This window comes from Ursus maritimus, unplaced genomic scaffold (genome assembly GCF_017311325.1).
Source record: "Ursus maritimus isolate PB19 unplaced genomic scaffold, ASM1731132v1 scaffold_34, whole genome shotgun sequence".
NCBI lineage: Eukaryota > Metazoa > Chordata > Mammalia > Carnivora > Ursidae > Ursus > Ursus maritimus.
Window position 1 is genome coordinate 11,662,639 of NW_024426008.1, and position 16,444 is coordinate 11,679,082.

At 38.7% G+C, this 16,444-nt stretch overlaps 1 pseudogene; it reads right to left on the reverse strand.

Moving 5' to 3' along the window:
- Positions 1-1,235: 1,235 nt before the first annotated feature.
- Positions 1,236-12,098, reverse strand: LOC121100095 (annotated as a pseudogene).
- Between the last annotated feature and the right edge of the window lie 4,346 nt (positions 12,099-16,444).

The window sequence follows — 16,444 nt, forward strand, 5'->3', positions numbered from 1 at the left end:
GCCAGTTGAGATGTGATTTTACTCTAAGACACCACTTTAGCTTCTAAATTTACTTAATGTATTTTTAAAAATTTTAAGTGGCCATTGACACCCATATATTTCAGAGACTGGTGAAGTTTTGTTTGAGGTGGAAATTACTTAGTAAAAATCGTTAATGTAAGGGTTATCTGAAAATCTGAGACCTCTCTACTTGGTCGTTAGCCTTTGAACTTCTGAAGATGTCTTTGGTAGATGATGAAATCTATGGAAATCATTGATGATGAAAGAAGACGTCTCCTTGTAAATAATACAAGAATTTAACACTAAGATAAAATCCAACTTTTCAAAGAAAGTTGAGTATCAGAATGGTACTAGTAACAGAATGGTAATTCTGTGATCCTTAGACTGCGAAGGCCTGATTATAAATCCAAATTGAATAGGACCACCTCTTTATAACTGTCTTGCTAGAGAAAGAAGGGTTATATATGATAGAAATAACAAGAAAGCTGATGTTTAAAAAATTATGAAGAGTGCTAACATCAATACAATATAATTACTGTAAATAAGTTGCTAATTTTGTACAAAATGTCCTTTCTTTTCAACAGTTATAGATTTAGAGTCTGGCTTCTCTCAAGTGTCCTACATTAAGAAAGTACTTTTTGTATATCAATGGTATCAAATGGTATCATTTGAAGGCTAGTTGTATGTTACACTTACAATTTTCTTTTGTCCGCCTTTCACACCACAATCAGAAGGCTGCTGGTAATTCTACTTCAAGAAGAGAAAGCACACTTATAAATGAGTTTATTATATCATCTCTCTGGCCACAAACCCAGTAAAACCTGCTTCAGTGTAAATACAGACAATTCCTAAGACTATATTTTCAAACTTAATTTTGAAGATGAATGTTCATAAGAAACTTTGATGATACTAGATTTGAAAGCCTTATATTCCAAACCATGATGGGTTGGCCAATTTCCTTTCATCTAAGCAACTGAAGAGTAAAACCCTTAAGACTGACATAAGCTTTTTTTTGGTGTTTTTTTTCTGTAAAAGACAAATACTACAATAAAGTACTTAAATATCACACCTTGTCTTCTATATCTTTACTATACTACAAATGCAGTACTTTTAAAAATTTTGCCAACTGAAGCCTGAAACTGTCGATAATTTTGGGTGACTATAGTTTGATCACATAACTATGTGTTTTGTTCTCGAACTGCTACTGCTGATTTCTTTGAATTATAGCTGGAAGTCTAAGCCTCTGCAACAATAGAGTCTCTGGTGATTTAAACGCAGCAGTTAGGAAATTTAGCTGAATCTGCTTCTTTTTGGTATAAACGAAAAGTTTGTACTCAATGTCTGCCATTTTGGTCAATAAATGTATTTGAACTGATGATGTAAAGTCCATTCTAAGTCAAAGAAGAATATTATGTAATGCCAACCTCTTCAGAGTATTTCTATGAGCTGTGGTAAGGTCTTGATTCAAAATCCAGTCCTGAGTGTTGGCAAAATCACACTTGAGATGGTGTTCCATATACATGTATACATTCTGTCCTATCCCCCTCCCAAAAACCATGTTGGTGCTCTATTAGACATGAAGAGCCCTTCACATACCTCCACTGAAAAGAACTACAAGTGCTTTCAGTCTACTTTCACTTATGGCAACTTTCTCTCTTTAGATATGTCTTACATTGGCAACAATGAGTTCTGAAGTCAGAAGACTAACTTGGAACATTATATACCAGGACTGTAATGCAAGGAAAATCTTCAACAGAGAGTTACAAATGAGGTAGAATATGGATCCTTCATAAATTTCTCAATTACTCTACTTTAAGCATTCTCAGTATCTGGAGTCATGGCATTAGTTAGCCTCTAATTTTAAGCCTTTCTTAAACATTGTCCTGTGCTGGTAAAGTACAGGATTGGTCCTGGAATGATATCTATTACTGCAAGAGTAAGTTGCTGTTTTTTGTTTTTTTTTGTTTTTTGTTTTTTTTTTTTTTTATCTTTGTATAATAGCTTAGCATGGGCTAGGGTTGTCTTTCCTATCCCTGGAGGGTTATTGAGAAGCAGATAGGGCAATCAAACTTCATTGACAAGTTTTTGAATGTTTCTCAGGATGTCCTGATGAGAAATGTGGGTGGTATTTTTCAACCCAGGTCAGTTTCCTACTTTTGTCTGCCATGGAGGTAACCAGCTCTGAGGCTCCAAGGGGAATTGTTATATTCCTAGCATGTCTGCACAGCTACAAATGAAAATCTGACTCTGGAAAGTTCATATTAGTGTTGTTATACATTTAGAAACATTTGTTATTATACAGTACTGGTGGCTTACAATCATTGTAAAAAAAAAAAGTTATATTGATAACCAAACAAAAATAACCTCTCTCGAAAGCCTACTGCCCAGAGATTGCCATTGTAAATATTTTGTTATATATCCTCCCAAAATTTTCCAAATAGGGGCGCCTGGGTGGCACAGCGGTTAAGCGCCTGCCTTCGGCTCAGGGCGTTATCCCGGCGTTATGGGATCGAGCCCCACATCAGGCTCTTCTGCTATGAGCCTGCTTCTTCCTCTCCCACTCCCCCTGCTTGTGTTCCCTCTCTCGCTGGCTGTCTCTATCTCTGTCAAATAAACAAATAAAATCTTTAAAAAAAAAAATTTTCCAAATAACAGTTGACTCACATTCTCATGCTGTTCTATTACCTTCTTTTTCTACCAACATCTCATGAACATCTATTAAAAAATGAGTATGCATGATAATTTTCATGGTTATATAACATTCCCTTGGGTCACAATTAATTACTAATAACTAAAACTTATTGGGAGCTAATAGTCGTGTCTGATTAGCTAATATGTAGCTGTCTACCTTGAAGAAAGTGACTACCGTGCCTTCAGAGAAGTCCTGCTCCTCACTTTCCTGGGGTCACCTTCCCAATATTTATCATGTCTTTTTGCCCATCCAACAGGACACAATGGAAAAAGGTATTTCCAAGTTTGGCTCCAGAAACTTCTGTCATAATAAAACATAAGCTAAAGTAACTGTAAAATTAAACTATTTTATCTCATTCTATTTTTCATCTTGATTTATTTTTTTTAAGATTTTATTTATTTATTTGACAAAGGGAGAGAAAGAGAGCATGAGCACAAGCAGGAGGAGCGGCAGGCAGAGGGAGAAGCAGACTCCCCACTGAGCAGAGATCCATCAGGACTCTGGGATCATGATTTGAGGTGAAGGCAGACCCTTAACCGACTGAGCCACCCAGGTACCCCTCCATCTTGATTTATTTAAAATGATTTATTTATTCTACTCTTCCATCTGGAGTTATGCCCTGTTCAGATGTCCAGTCTAGCTCTCTAGGAATATTGTGTAAGTACAGCACCAGAGCATAGCACAGCTAATGCAACACCAATAACACAAATGTCCCCAAGTTTGAACATTCCTAGGGAAGAATCTGTTTCTTTGACTTTACCAGCTTCTAGAGGCCACTCGTATTCCTTCGCTCATGACCCCCTTTCTCCTTCTTCAAATCCAGCAATGTTGTATCCCTCTGACCAATCTTCTATAGTCATATCTTCTGATCACAGCTGGGAATGGTTCTCCACTTTTAAGGACCCAGCTGATTAGATAATCCAAAATAATCTCCCTATCTCAAAGTCCTTAACTTGATTGCATCTGCAAGTTTGCTTCTGCCATATAAGGTACCAGGAATTAGGTACTAGTCACAGGTACCAGGAATTAGGACATAAGCATCTGGAGGTACCATTATTCTGCCTGCTATAATGGCCGTGAAGAGCATGTAGCAGTAGTCAAATATATGCTTATTGTGTAATGTCCAAGGGAAAACTATTATGTATACTTTACTTTTATTATTATTGCTATTATTTTTGCTATATGATGACAAGTATTTTTGAGATAAAACACAGTAAAAATAAGACTAGAGGTAATTATACCAAACGGAACTCAAAGACACATACTGGCGGTGAAAGTGAGCGATCTCACTGGTTTGGAGAACTGATATGCACCTTGAAAAATTCCTTCCACATGAAATATTAATGTGTTTTTTTCTTCTAAAAGCTGCTCTGCCTCAAGGCTTCAGGTGTTTCTTCTGCTCAGGTCAACAGCAGGAATTTTCAAAACTAGTGGGTTTAAAACTGAGATAAGTTTTTAGAAAGCAAGCTGCAAATTTTTTTTTTAAGCAATTGGGAATTTTGGTTATTCACTTTGCTTTAAAACTTCTTCTCTGCCTTGCGAACTACAATCCATGGGGGAAAAAACAAAAACTTGCATCACTTAAAAATTTCACTATGAACAAGGACACTTTCGGTTCCAAATGATCCTCGTTCCCTTTTAACATCTAGATTAGCTAATATCTTTGAACTGTAAATTTTGAACAATAAATAAATAAAAAAGAACAAGAAGAGAAAGTAAATGCAAACTAATGAGGAATTGTAGGGACCCAACTGAAGGTATCGTTCACCCAGGTGCCTTTGTGTGGTTTAATTTGTTTTGTGTGTCACATAAAAATGTGGTTCTCATTTCCAAATGACAAGTGTAATGGAGTGCTTTGTGAAAAACAACTGCATTATAAATGGCGCTTTATGAGAGAATCTCACTGACAACTCATAGTTATCAGACAAAGTATACAAGTATAAATTAACAAATCTTTTAAAAATATACATTTGGGGGAGGAGGTAGCTTTGAGCTTGATGAAATCTCTGACACTATCCACCTTTTAGCCCAACTCTAGGAGTTGAATGGATTGGAACTTGGGAGGATACACGTAGGGGGGTACTTCAAATATGGTCCTGTTTTGGGAGATCCTGCCAAGACTCAGGTCGTCTACCTCTCTGGAGGGGGAGTAGAGCTTGACACATTGAAACGTTTTAGGAAATTTTTTCATGGACAGCTGTTGATATAGAGTAGGGCCTCAACGAACATTAGCTGAATAGAAATCTAAATGTATAATGATCATCTTCCCAGTAGAAATGCAGCACCTCAAGATATTATAATGGCTTAATCTGTAGTGGTCACAAGTACAGACTTCATCACCAAGTATGAATCAATTTCTAATGACTTCCTATTGCCTCTCACTCAACAGAGTTCTGTGTTGTTTTCTCTGCTTCTGCCAATTTCTTATTGTATTCCTTCCTTGCCATTACAGTGGTCAGTGGCACTTGCGGGGAGTTCTGTCCTTTATGGATGATTCTCATCATCAGAAAGATTGCTGACCCTTTGTTTGGTCATCAGATAACGGAGCGGGGGGTGGAAGGGAGTGAAGCCCAGCCAGGGTGATTGCAAAAGTTGAGGAAGTCTCAAGCTGCTATCTCATTCAGTGATTATGCACAATGTCACATACAAGTAAGAGTTAAATTTCATAACTTAAGTTCTGCTAGAAAATGAGCTTCATAATTTATCAATCAACAATCAATATTATTGAGTGTTTGCTATAAACAAGATCAGGTACTAAGCCCTCTGAAGTTTACAAAAATAAATAAGGCAAGGGGAGGGGCACCTGGCTGGCTCGGTTGGTAGAGCATGCCACTCTTGATCTGGGGTCATGAGTTCAAGCCCCATGTGAGGCATGGAGATTACTTTAAAAAAAATAAAAAGTAAATAAATAAGACAAGGGGGAAGTTCTGATCAGATTTGCAATGTAATAACATTGTTTTTGCTGCATTTCAAGAGAAAGATTCTGGCTGGGAGAAAGAAGGGATTGATAGGGCATTGGTTTGGTTATTTTAATGGAAGCCAAATAATCATGGCTTCCATAAGATGAATTCTTTTTCTCTCTCATTAAAGTTTGAGGTGGCAGAAAGTCCAAGAAGATAAGTTTCCTTTTATCTTGTGGCTCCTTCATCCCCTAAGGTTTTCACTTGTAAGCCCGAACTTGACTCACACTATCTTGTCACAATCCAGACTGCAGAAAGGTGAAAGAAGAGGAAGACAAACATCTCTATTTTACGAATGTGGTTCAGAAGGTGCACATGTCACTTCCATTCTCAGGTTATTGACCAGAACATCCTTGGCCGGGTGACATTGCAGCTTGGTCATATGAAGGTGCCAGGGAGGTTGGGAAATGTGGTCTCTAGCTGGGAGGCATGGTGCTCATTTCTATCACCAAAAGGAAGAAGAGGATGTGGGTATTGGATATAATTAGCCATCTCTGTTGTAGGAGACAAGACTGGAGGCAAAGAGATTAATTAAGATTAATTAATTAATTAATGCAATTATAGTGGCCTGAACAAGGTTATTATTCATGATAATAGGAAAGATTAAAAGAGTATTTGGAAGGAAGAATTGACGGGACTCAGTAATTTATTGAATGTGAGGAATAAAAGAGAGTAAGGAGTAATTAATTCATTTCTTCACTATGTAATGAGTCCCTACACTGTGCCAAGCATCACCATCACTGTTGTGAACAGATACTATTTGTGCCTTAAGGAAATTAGACACTGAAATGTGATGTTCAGATTTGTATTAAAAATTACACTGCCATCTATTAAGATACAGAACACAGAAGAAAGAGCAGTTTGAAGGAAAGTGATAAGTGTGTGATAATCTTAATAAACTTGAGGTACCTGTGGGACAACCAGTTAGTGATATTCAAGAGATGGTTGAATATGTGAGTCTGAATCTCAAGAGGGAAATTGGAGTTGAGATACTTATGCACTGGGGAGCATTTGCAGTCATACGAGCAGTAAGACTGCCCAAAGAGAGCGTCAAGAAAGAAGAGAGCCTCAGACAGAACAGCTTAGAGCATGGTAGAAGTAACATCTGAACTGGGCCATAAAGGATGGACAGGTTGGAAATAGATTAGATGGAAATAAGATGACTTATTTTATCTGAAAGCAATAGTATTGTTTTGGTCTGGATGGGTAAATTGGGTACAGATTATAGAAGGCTATGAGAGTAGTAATAATAATAATAACAACAACAGTTACTTTTTTTTTTTTTTTGGCGCATTATGTGCCAGAAACACTAGGCATTTAATAAATCACAGAGATTTCTTCTTGTCATCTCCACTTGAATTCCACAAAGGAACTAAAATTCAGCACACCTATAAGTCAACTCTTGATCTTCCTCCCATATCCCACACCTGGTCTCCTTCTAGGGTTAATTTCAGGGAATAATGTACCTACCATTCATCCAGTTGGACAAGCCAAAAACCTAGGAACTGTTCTCCACACCTCCCTCTCCCTAATACACGAGATCCCATCTGTCATCAAGTCCTGTTGAATTTTGCTTTTAAATACCTTCCTCCATTTTATCTTTTTTCCACACCTCCTTAATCCAAACTATCATCATCTCTCCATTGATCTACTTCCACGATCCCTTGATGAGTCTCCCTGACATTACTCTTTGTTCCCAGTGGATTCTCCCCAAGGCAACCTGAGTGATCTTTTCAAGATACAACCAGACCATGTCATTCCCTTCATGTCAAACCAAAGAGGTCTCCATTAAGGTCTTCCCTTTGCTCTTAGTTATCCTAAGGGACCAAAATTCTGAACATACCTACAAGGAACTCCCCCCTGCATGCTCCACTCCAGTGACTTTCTTTCAAACCTCCTACTTGAAGTTGTCCCTCCCAACACTGAAATGGCGTCCTCTCTTATATCATTTTTCCTAGCCCCCCTCATCTGTAAATTCTTCCTCTGCTTTCATGTCTCTGATCATTTGTCTCTTCTCAGAACTCCTTTCCTGGCTCTTATAACCACTTTCCTAACAACCCTTAAGGGGAGGCATTTTCATTTTCATTCTACAGATAAAAAAAAACCGATGCTAGAGAAAATCCCCAATGTAGAGCTGAGGATACAGCATTTGACTCTAATTCCTGTGCTGTTATAATTATATATTCAATGGTAATCCTACGTTAATCAACATATCCAGTTTTAACCTTCTTTTGTAAAGAAGTTTAGATCCAAGGGAAGTAGAGAAAACAAGACTCCTTTACTAAAAAGGATCTTTTCTTTTTAATGTACCTAAGGCCCCCCCCCCCCCCACACCCACTCTAGCAGCTCCTGTTCTGCCTGCATACTTGTCTGGAGATGCGACACTAGCAGAGACATTTATCTTTCACCAAATATCCATGTGCTCTGACACATTTCCCAGCTCTAACAGATAGGCAGAGTCGTGTAACTAGCTCCAGCCAAAGGCCGTTAAGTTGAAGTGATGTGTGTCAATTCTGGACTAAAGCATGTAAATGAAACCCTCCAGTTCTTTCTTCTCCTGTGTGGCAAGCTGGGGGTCTCATGTTCCAGATGACATAGGAACAAAATGAAAACTGCCTAGATCCCTGAATCACCACTTGGAAGGGAACTGGTCTGCAAGATGCTGGACCCCAGCCGATTTTGTGAGCCGAAGAAAAAGATCTATGCGTTAACCACGCCCATGTTAGAGTTGCTTCTTAGTCCAAATAGGCCAAAGTATGCTGCACTAACACAAGCTCTGTAACGAAAGAGCTCTCTGGCTATGCAGAATTCTACTTGTTTTCTGAATCACTAGAAACTATTCTGTTAGCCATATCCCTGACCTCAGAGTTAGAAGTTGCTGCCCTGGGGTGCCTGGGTGGCACAGCGGTTAAGCATCTGCCTTCGGCTCAGGGCGTGATCCTGGCGTTATGGGATCAAACCCCACATCAGGCTCTTCTGCTATGAGCCTGCTTCTTCCTCTCCCACTCCCCCTGCTTGTGTTCCCTCTCTCGCTGGCTGTCTCTGTCTCTGTCAAATAAATAAATAAAATATTAAAAAAAAAAAAAAGAAGTTGCTGCCCTGAGGTGTTATTGCTGTTTAACACTGATTAAATTTCTAAATTTAAGTGCTTCCACCGCCATGTTGTTCCTGTCGATCATGTTCACGCATGATCTTCAATGGTTGCCTAATCTGTTTGCCTTTAAGGTTTATTAATTGGGGAAAAAAACAGAACAGAACAAAACAAACTTTGACCTACTTTGAATAGATAACGAGAGGAATCACTAGTAAAAGAATGGAAAGGTGCTTTGAATTGAAAGGATATGAAGCTGCTAGGTGCGTTATTGATGGGTGCCACAAGAAGGCAGATCATTTCTTTCTCTTTGAAAGTTCTCAATACTTTAATGATAAAACTAGCAATTATTACTCTATCTTAACACTTGCTGCAGGGTCTGTTGGAGGGATGGGTTTGAGATGAAGTTGCATTGGTTACTTCACCGAAAATTTTAAACAATGTTCTTAGGAAAAACTATAACATTTTGACCTCTAAATCTTAGACTAGAGCATAAAGAAAGACATTTCTTCAAAATTACTTATAAAATAGATATAGATAAAAAGTGGTAAAATCAAACCATTTGGTAAGTATTAAGGGCTCTTGGAGTTCGGACAGGAAATTTTGAGCTACAGGTTGGTCTTCAGAATTTCTTTCTGGGTAAATAACCTTGCTGGACCCACAGTAGCTCTCTTAGTAAATATCAACTTGATGTAGGTCTGCCAGGTATCTTGCATTTGCTCCTCAGCGTATAATCTTCATTCTTGTCTACCCCACTTCCTTGCCCAGGAGACTACTGGGGGGATCTGTGGATTACACAAACCGACTCCCTAGCCTACTGATTTCCTGTTGGGTTTGGCCAGCGGGAATCCTTCCCAGGAGACTAGAGAAAAAAAAGTGAGGTCAGATATTTAGTTTCTCTTCCTCTCTCTGCAGGCAGGCCTCAGTCTGGCTGTGTCCCTCCATCCACGGTCATTACTCCGGTAAAGGTGGCTGCTCAACGGAACTCCCCCCTTCAGGGTTCTGGTGACCACTCCCTTCCCTTCAGGCCAAGGAGGGTTGTAAAAGTTCTGCTGCTACTAACCCCAGGTTGGTGTATTTTTCCTTGTGGTTCCCTTAAGCTCCCTATAAATATCTAGTCCATTTATAAATAAACCCTCCGAATTACCTTATTTAAAATGTGTGATCTGTTTCCTATTGGACTTTCATTTGACATTTTATGCATCCTCCAAGGCACAACACTCAACGTTCTGCTCCTGTTTGTTTTCAAATGATTGACAATGGCTTCTCTCCTATCTTCTCCCAGCCACAGGCAAAGACCCAGGGTAAGAGCCAGATGATGTAAAGCAAGAGATGACATTAAGGGTGGGGTACCAAGAGATAGGATTGGTCTTCGGAAGGCAGTGAGCATTCAGGTTGGGGTGGGATTCAAAGATTAAGGTTAATATATTCTTTGCTAATAGAAATAAAATGTTTACATTTTGGAGAGATCTAGATTGAGGTAGTACATAAAAATTCACATCCTCACCTTTTGTCCATAGCACTTTAGAGAGCTGGAATAGAATTGTCATTAGAGTATGAACTTCGGAATCGATCTTCCTAGTTTATTTTTTATTTTGCCACTTACAAGCTATTTGACATTGGACAAGTTATTTAACCTCTCTCTCCGATTCCTTATTTGTTAAATGAGGGTACTACTACTACTTACTTGTTAAGATTTTGTGAAGATTAAAGAGTTTGGTGTATGGAAGTGCTTAAAACATTGCCTAGCCCACAGTAAGTGCTCTGTAAATATTAACTATTAATATTTGGAACCAGAATAAATCCTAGAGTTTATTTATATTAATTCCTGAGACAAAGAAATACAGGCACAGAGATCAAATTGCTCAGCCAAGTTCAAGTAGCAAAGATCAATCTCAGGTTTGTTCATTGATTTATTTGTGCAGCAGATACTTATCTCACCGGTACGGAACAAAAGTTCCATTAATTTGGCCACATCTATGTTGAATGGTTAGAGCCAGAGTGAGAACTACGCAAACACACGGCAATAACAACAAACACAACCACAACACAAAGCCCTGGTTCCCACCTGTTCAGTTGTTTCTCTCCTCATCATGCTACCCTTGGGGCTGTCTAGCGGCAACAATGCTCACTTTGGATTTTAATCAGTCCCTTGTGTAGCACCCTTCGGAGAATCACCTACTTCATATGTGGGGCTTATGATACTATGTTTGGCGCTTAGATCTTGGTTTTTGGCTGATATGCAAAAATGAGAAAGAGCAAGAAATCTCCCCAGAGACTCCACAGCTGTGCATGTAAAAGCACACAAATCTCTCCAACGAAGATCTAGCAAAAAAACCAATCAAAACTAGAAAAAAAAAAATCCTCAAAGTAACTGATGCTCTAAGATTTCCCCCTGGATCTGCATTTTCTGAAAGTCTCAGATGGTATGTTTTATGTGTGCGTGCTAATTTCACCCTTATTGGTCAAACCATCTTCTTCGGGGAGTGCAGAAGTCCTCTGGTTGGGGGATTCTCTCCACCACCCGGGAAGGCAACGTCTCTGTAAATCCTCATTTAACTGTGAAGACAGCTGTAAGCCCTTTAAATTCATAGGTGAAATTAAATTGCAGAATTCTGTAGGGTGGGTTTGATGCTACCCAAAGATTCCCCAAGTGCAAAGCTAATCCTTGAGTTTAAAAGTAGCAAATCTGAATGTTTCTATTCAGGATAGAAGATTCCCTTGACTGCCAGGGAAAAGGGTTGGATGAGACTTAAATAATAAAACAAAACAAAATCCATTGACAACTAAGTTTGGGTCAACATAGGACAGGAAGAAGTGCACAACTGAAGTAATTTTCCAGGGAATTTGTGTTCGAAACAATGTCATGGAAGACCAAAGAGGATTAATCTTTTTTAACATTTTAAATTTGCAGTTAATATCTTAATTTTAAAATGTTCAGCTTTAGGGAGGGAAGTTAGTATATTTTTCATGATTTTGGTTGGAGGTCCAAAGTCTGATGTCAGTTCACTGTGCTAGAATTGTCTGCTGGTGTTTTGGGCCAGCCACTCATTCATCTTGTGCCTCAGTTTCTCCATTACTGGAAATAATGTATAATCTTTGTGGGATCTGCTTTTAACACAAGCACACCAATTTCTTTACATCGTGGGAGTTTGGGATTATTAACATTCAATTTGGGTTATAAAAATGTAGTTTATATTTTAAGAACACAACTATTGAGACAAATGGAGTATACCATCCCATACGATTATTGGAAAAGATATTTAAGATTGTTTTGGGGAGGACTGTGACACCTGGCTGCTTACTTGGTAGAGTGTGCAACTCTTGATCGCAGGGTCGTGATTTCAAGCACCATGTCGGGTGCAGAGATTACTTCAAAAAAATAAACAGATAAATAAAAATAAAATTGTTTGGGGGGAATCCTATTTGGAATTCAAAACACTTTCTCCACATGCCCAGTAATGACAACAGTGGAAAACTGAGATTTAAGTTAACTTTTAGATGCACAGATCTGTATTACTTGAGCACATGTCATAAATCTTCTGGAAAATAAAATAGCCTCCTGCACAATTTTATAAGATAAGGTTTGCCTTATTACAGACATCTGCTCTGTCATATGGTTTATAAAGGAGTCACCAGGTATTAGCACCTGAACCCCTGAAATTTATAATTAATATTAACACATGCATAGATTTTCTTTAAATGAGGAAATGTGAAGATCCTCAGGTGTTAACAGTGTAAATCTCTACCTTTTCACTGAAGCGAGGAACAGTTACCTTCACCAGTTTTTCCTTGAACCTTGCTACTTCTCTGCATATCAATACTCGGGGTGGATCCGTGGTTCTCAATCCCACAGGGATTAAAGGCAGACTTCCCCCTCCTCCAGCCTTCCCCCTGTCTCCCCCGCCCCTTAAAGGGATGAGATCCTAAAAGCTGGAAGGATCAAACTCTCCCTGTCTTGTAATCTTCACTTCAAAGGTCAAATGAAGATTTCTCCTGTGATAGATTTGCATTTGCCTAGCAAAGTGAAATATCTATTCTTCACCTTAAATTAGGCTGTTAAGGGCGCTTTCAAATACATTTTATGGTTATACTGACAGACTAGTCAGATTGTCTACACTTGGTCTAGGTATTTGAGGACGCATCTCAAATATCTAGTTTAAGGAATTAGCTATTCCTGGAAAATTGTATTTCTTTTTTAGGAGATTGTTCTGAATCAGATTTCAGATTTGACTTTTTTATATTATGTTAGTATCAAAAACTGAAAGAAAATTGTTCCAGGAGGAACCACCTGGATAAAGAACTAATACATCTCCACTGAGTATCTCTTGTTTTGTTTACTCCGGAAGATTTTCAACACAGGCTGGCTTTCATTGGCTTTGGGTGTGCTTTTAATTAAACATATGGAGATTGAGGGCAAGCGAGGGATCTCTTCAGAGATAAAATCATCCTGTCCTCAGTTAATCTAAGAAATATACAATGGGATTTTTATATTTATTACTTTCTTTTTTTTAAGTTTTATTTTTAGGTAATCTCTGCACATGGGGCTTGAACTCACCACCCCAAGATCAAGAGTCACATGCTCTATGGACTGAGCCAGGCAGGTGCCCCAACTTTCTCTTTTATTCTATTTATTCCCTCTCATGATCTTGAATGCCAGCTGCTCTAGTTGGAGTTCTCCATAGAACTCGCTGTTATAAACAAATCAAGACATGGAATCAAAAGCTGTTTTATCATTAGGAAGTCTGGGTGAGGTCCATACAAGCCCTCAATCATGAGTGATGCATCTGGTGATAGACAAACTGCTCCCCAACATGTCCACATCCTAATCCTCAGAATCTGTGAGTGTTCATTTACATGGTAAAGGGGATTTTTGCAAATATGACTAAATAAAAGATCTTGCCATGGGGTGACTATCCTGGAGGATCTTGAGATGGGGATATATCTTTATGATAGTATCATTGTAAGTGTCCTTGTTAAGAGAGAGGCAGAGGGAAATCTGACTACAGGAGAAAGTGATGTGATAAAGGAAGCAGGCTTTGAAGATGAAGGAAGGGGCCATAAGCCAAATACAGGTGGCTACTAGTGGGAAAAGGTAAAGGAACACAATCCTAGTCAGAGCCTCCTGAAGGAGCCAAATCTGCTAAATACTTCCACGTTAGCCCTGTGAAACTGATTTTGGACTTCTGACGTCCGGAACTGCATGGTTTTAAGCCACTGTGTGGTGATCTATTACAGGAGCAATAGGGAATGAATATATCTGGCATTAAGCCCTTGGATTTGGATTTATACAAATAATTTTGAACTCTTATTTTAGATTCTTATCCACACTGATTATATCTACAATGACACATCGTTACACAAAATGAAGCGGATATTTGGCTGCCGAGTTCTGAATCTTGGCTTTAGTACAAATTATGATATGATACACATCTAGCTGTCTAAGTTAGAAATTCAGGAATCTCAAGTACGTTTATTTAAAGAATGACAGTAATAGAGTGCAATGACTTTGGGATTCTTTTTAGAAGCTGTATTGATACCACGTGAAAAAAATGAGAGATAAAAATTTCTCATGCCTAGATTTTAATCTCATTTAACTCAAGGAGCAAACTAGCGTGGATGTCAAGTATTTCACTTTGCTCTTTTACGGCAACGAGCACTCAGTGTACTAAAAATAACAGTATGTGGAGGGGCAAGTTATCAGTTCCGGGACTGTTTTTTCCAGTGAGATGCTCTGAAAATTTTCAGCCTGTAAATTCCATTGAGCAACCTAGAAAATTACTGAAAACACAGCAGACCCTTTTATGTCTGAGTTTCTGCCTAACTTTGCCTGGGATCTTGTCTGTAATATGTGTTAAGCTGCTTACTGACACATGTAACTGAGATCTCAGGAATCTAATCTCTAAGAACTTGAACTCAATGTTTGTATATGTTCTGTAGGTTCCATGGAGCAACGTTCTAGTAGATCAAGGCTGACACTTCCCCCATTTCCTAGCCCATGCCCATGCCCATGCAGGTTTTGTTTGCCTCTTTGAAACCCTTGGCAAGTCCAGAAGAGCTGCATCAACCCTTTCCTAAACCCAGGTTGGTGGTGATTCTCAGCATCCTCCTCCTCATGGCCATCACTGTTGCTACCCTCATTACCAAAGTTGGCCTCACTAGTATCTTTCACACACTTGGCAGTTCACAAAGAGCTTCCGTTTACATGACCTCATCAGCATGAGACTGACCAACCCCTGGAGCTGAACAAAGCATTTGAGCACTTCATCTTGCAAAGGTTTTATAGAGGAACCAGGGCAACATTATCCTCCTTGCACACCTCCCAGCACACTGTGTGTTACATAAAGAGTGCTTGATAAATGTTTGCACAACTACCATTTGTGAGTGAGGATACGACATTTCAGAGAAATTCTGTAATTTTCCCAGTGTCGCATAGGCAGAAAGGGAATTGCACACACAAGAATGAGGGTCCCCTCATCTATTACCTGAGGGGAATATACATATATATATATATAGAGAGAGAGAGAGAGAGGAAGAGAGAGAGAGATACATGATTTTATATATATATATATCTCCATGTCTTCTCAGTTGAATAAGAGTTGGGGAAAGGATCAAAAGGAAATGATTCAGCAGAAAGTGTATATTCATTGGCCTTATCTCACCATATGTGAAGAATAAAGAAGAAAGAAATGAAAATTGATGATGTACCAGCTTTTAAAAAAAAATCAACATCAGAATGTTGTCACTGGTTGTTGGTCGTTTTTACAGAAAAAAAGGAGGGTACTATAGGTCCTTTGTACTTTCTTTGTCCATTATTTTTCTCAGTGGGAAGCAGGAGTAAGATTTCCTCTTCTTTGTGAAAGACAGTTTCCCTGCTAGACCTTAGTTTTCCTCACCAGTGTCCTACACAGCTAACCCATCTTGGGTTGATACATATGTAAATTCACACAATTGTTTCTATTTGTGAAGAGAAAAGCTATTGTCAATAAAATGTGGCAAGTGCTCTTTTAAAACCCTCAATCATTCACAGCAAATGTGTTTAAATTGCTGAGGACCAAGGAAGGCATCTTGCTCCCTGTTGGAGACCCAATTCTGCATCCACTGAACATCTGGGTCATTGGGAAGTCAATAATCAGTTAGAAAAACACGGGGTGGAATTTAGGGCATTACATGGAAGGTTCCCTTGTTTCTACCAAAGATCTTAATTTAGATAGATGTAGGTTGATGAAGTTCCACAGATCCAGGTGAAAGGAAGCTAATGTTCATTGGACTGCTGTCTCAACAACCCCATGAAATAGAAATTACTTCTTTGGTTTTTAAGATGAGAAAATTTAGAGAAGCTAAGGAACTTAATGAAGCAGTATCACTTGAAGAGTTGGGGCTTGAGTTTCATTGCCTTGGTTTCCACTCTTGGTACAACCATTAGCTAGCCACGTGACGTTGGGAAGAAAGTTGACTCTCTGGGATTTGGTCTAGACTAACTGCCTTCAGTTATTTTGAGGATTAATGGTAAACTATAAATATTCAATCAATTACTATCATTAAAGCAATTGAGGTAGTAAATTTCAGATATGGGGTTCAAAGCTTAAGTGCTTCTCATTGTACCATGTTGCCCTTTGGATGTTCACAAAGGTCAGAATTTCTCATAGTGAGAGGTCTAGGGTTAGAACTTTAAAATGATCTTCCTGGTCAATTTAAATC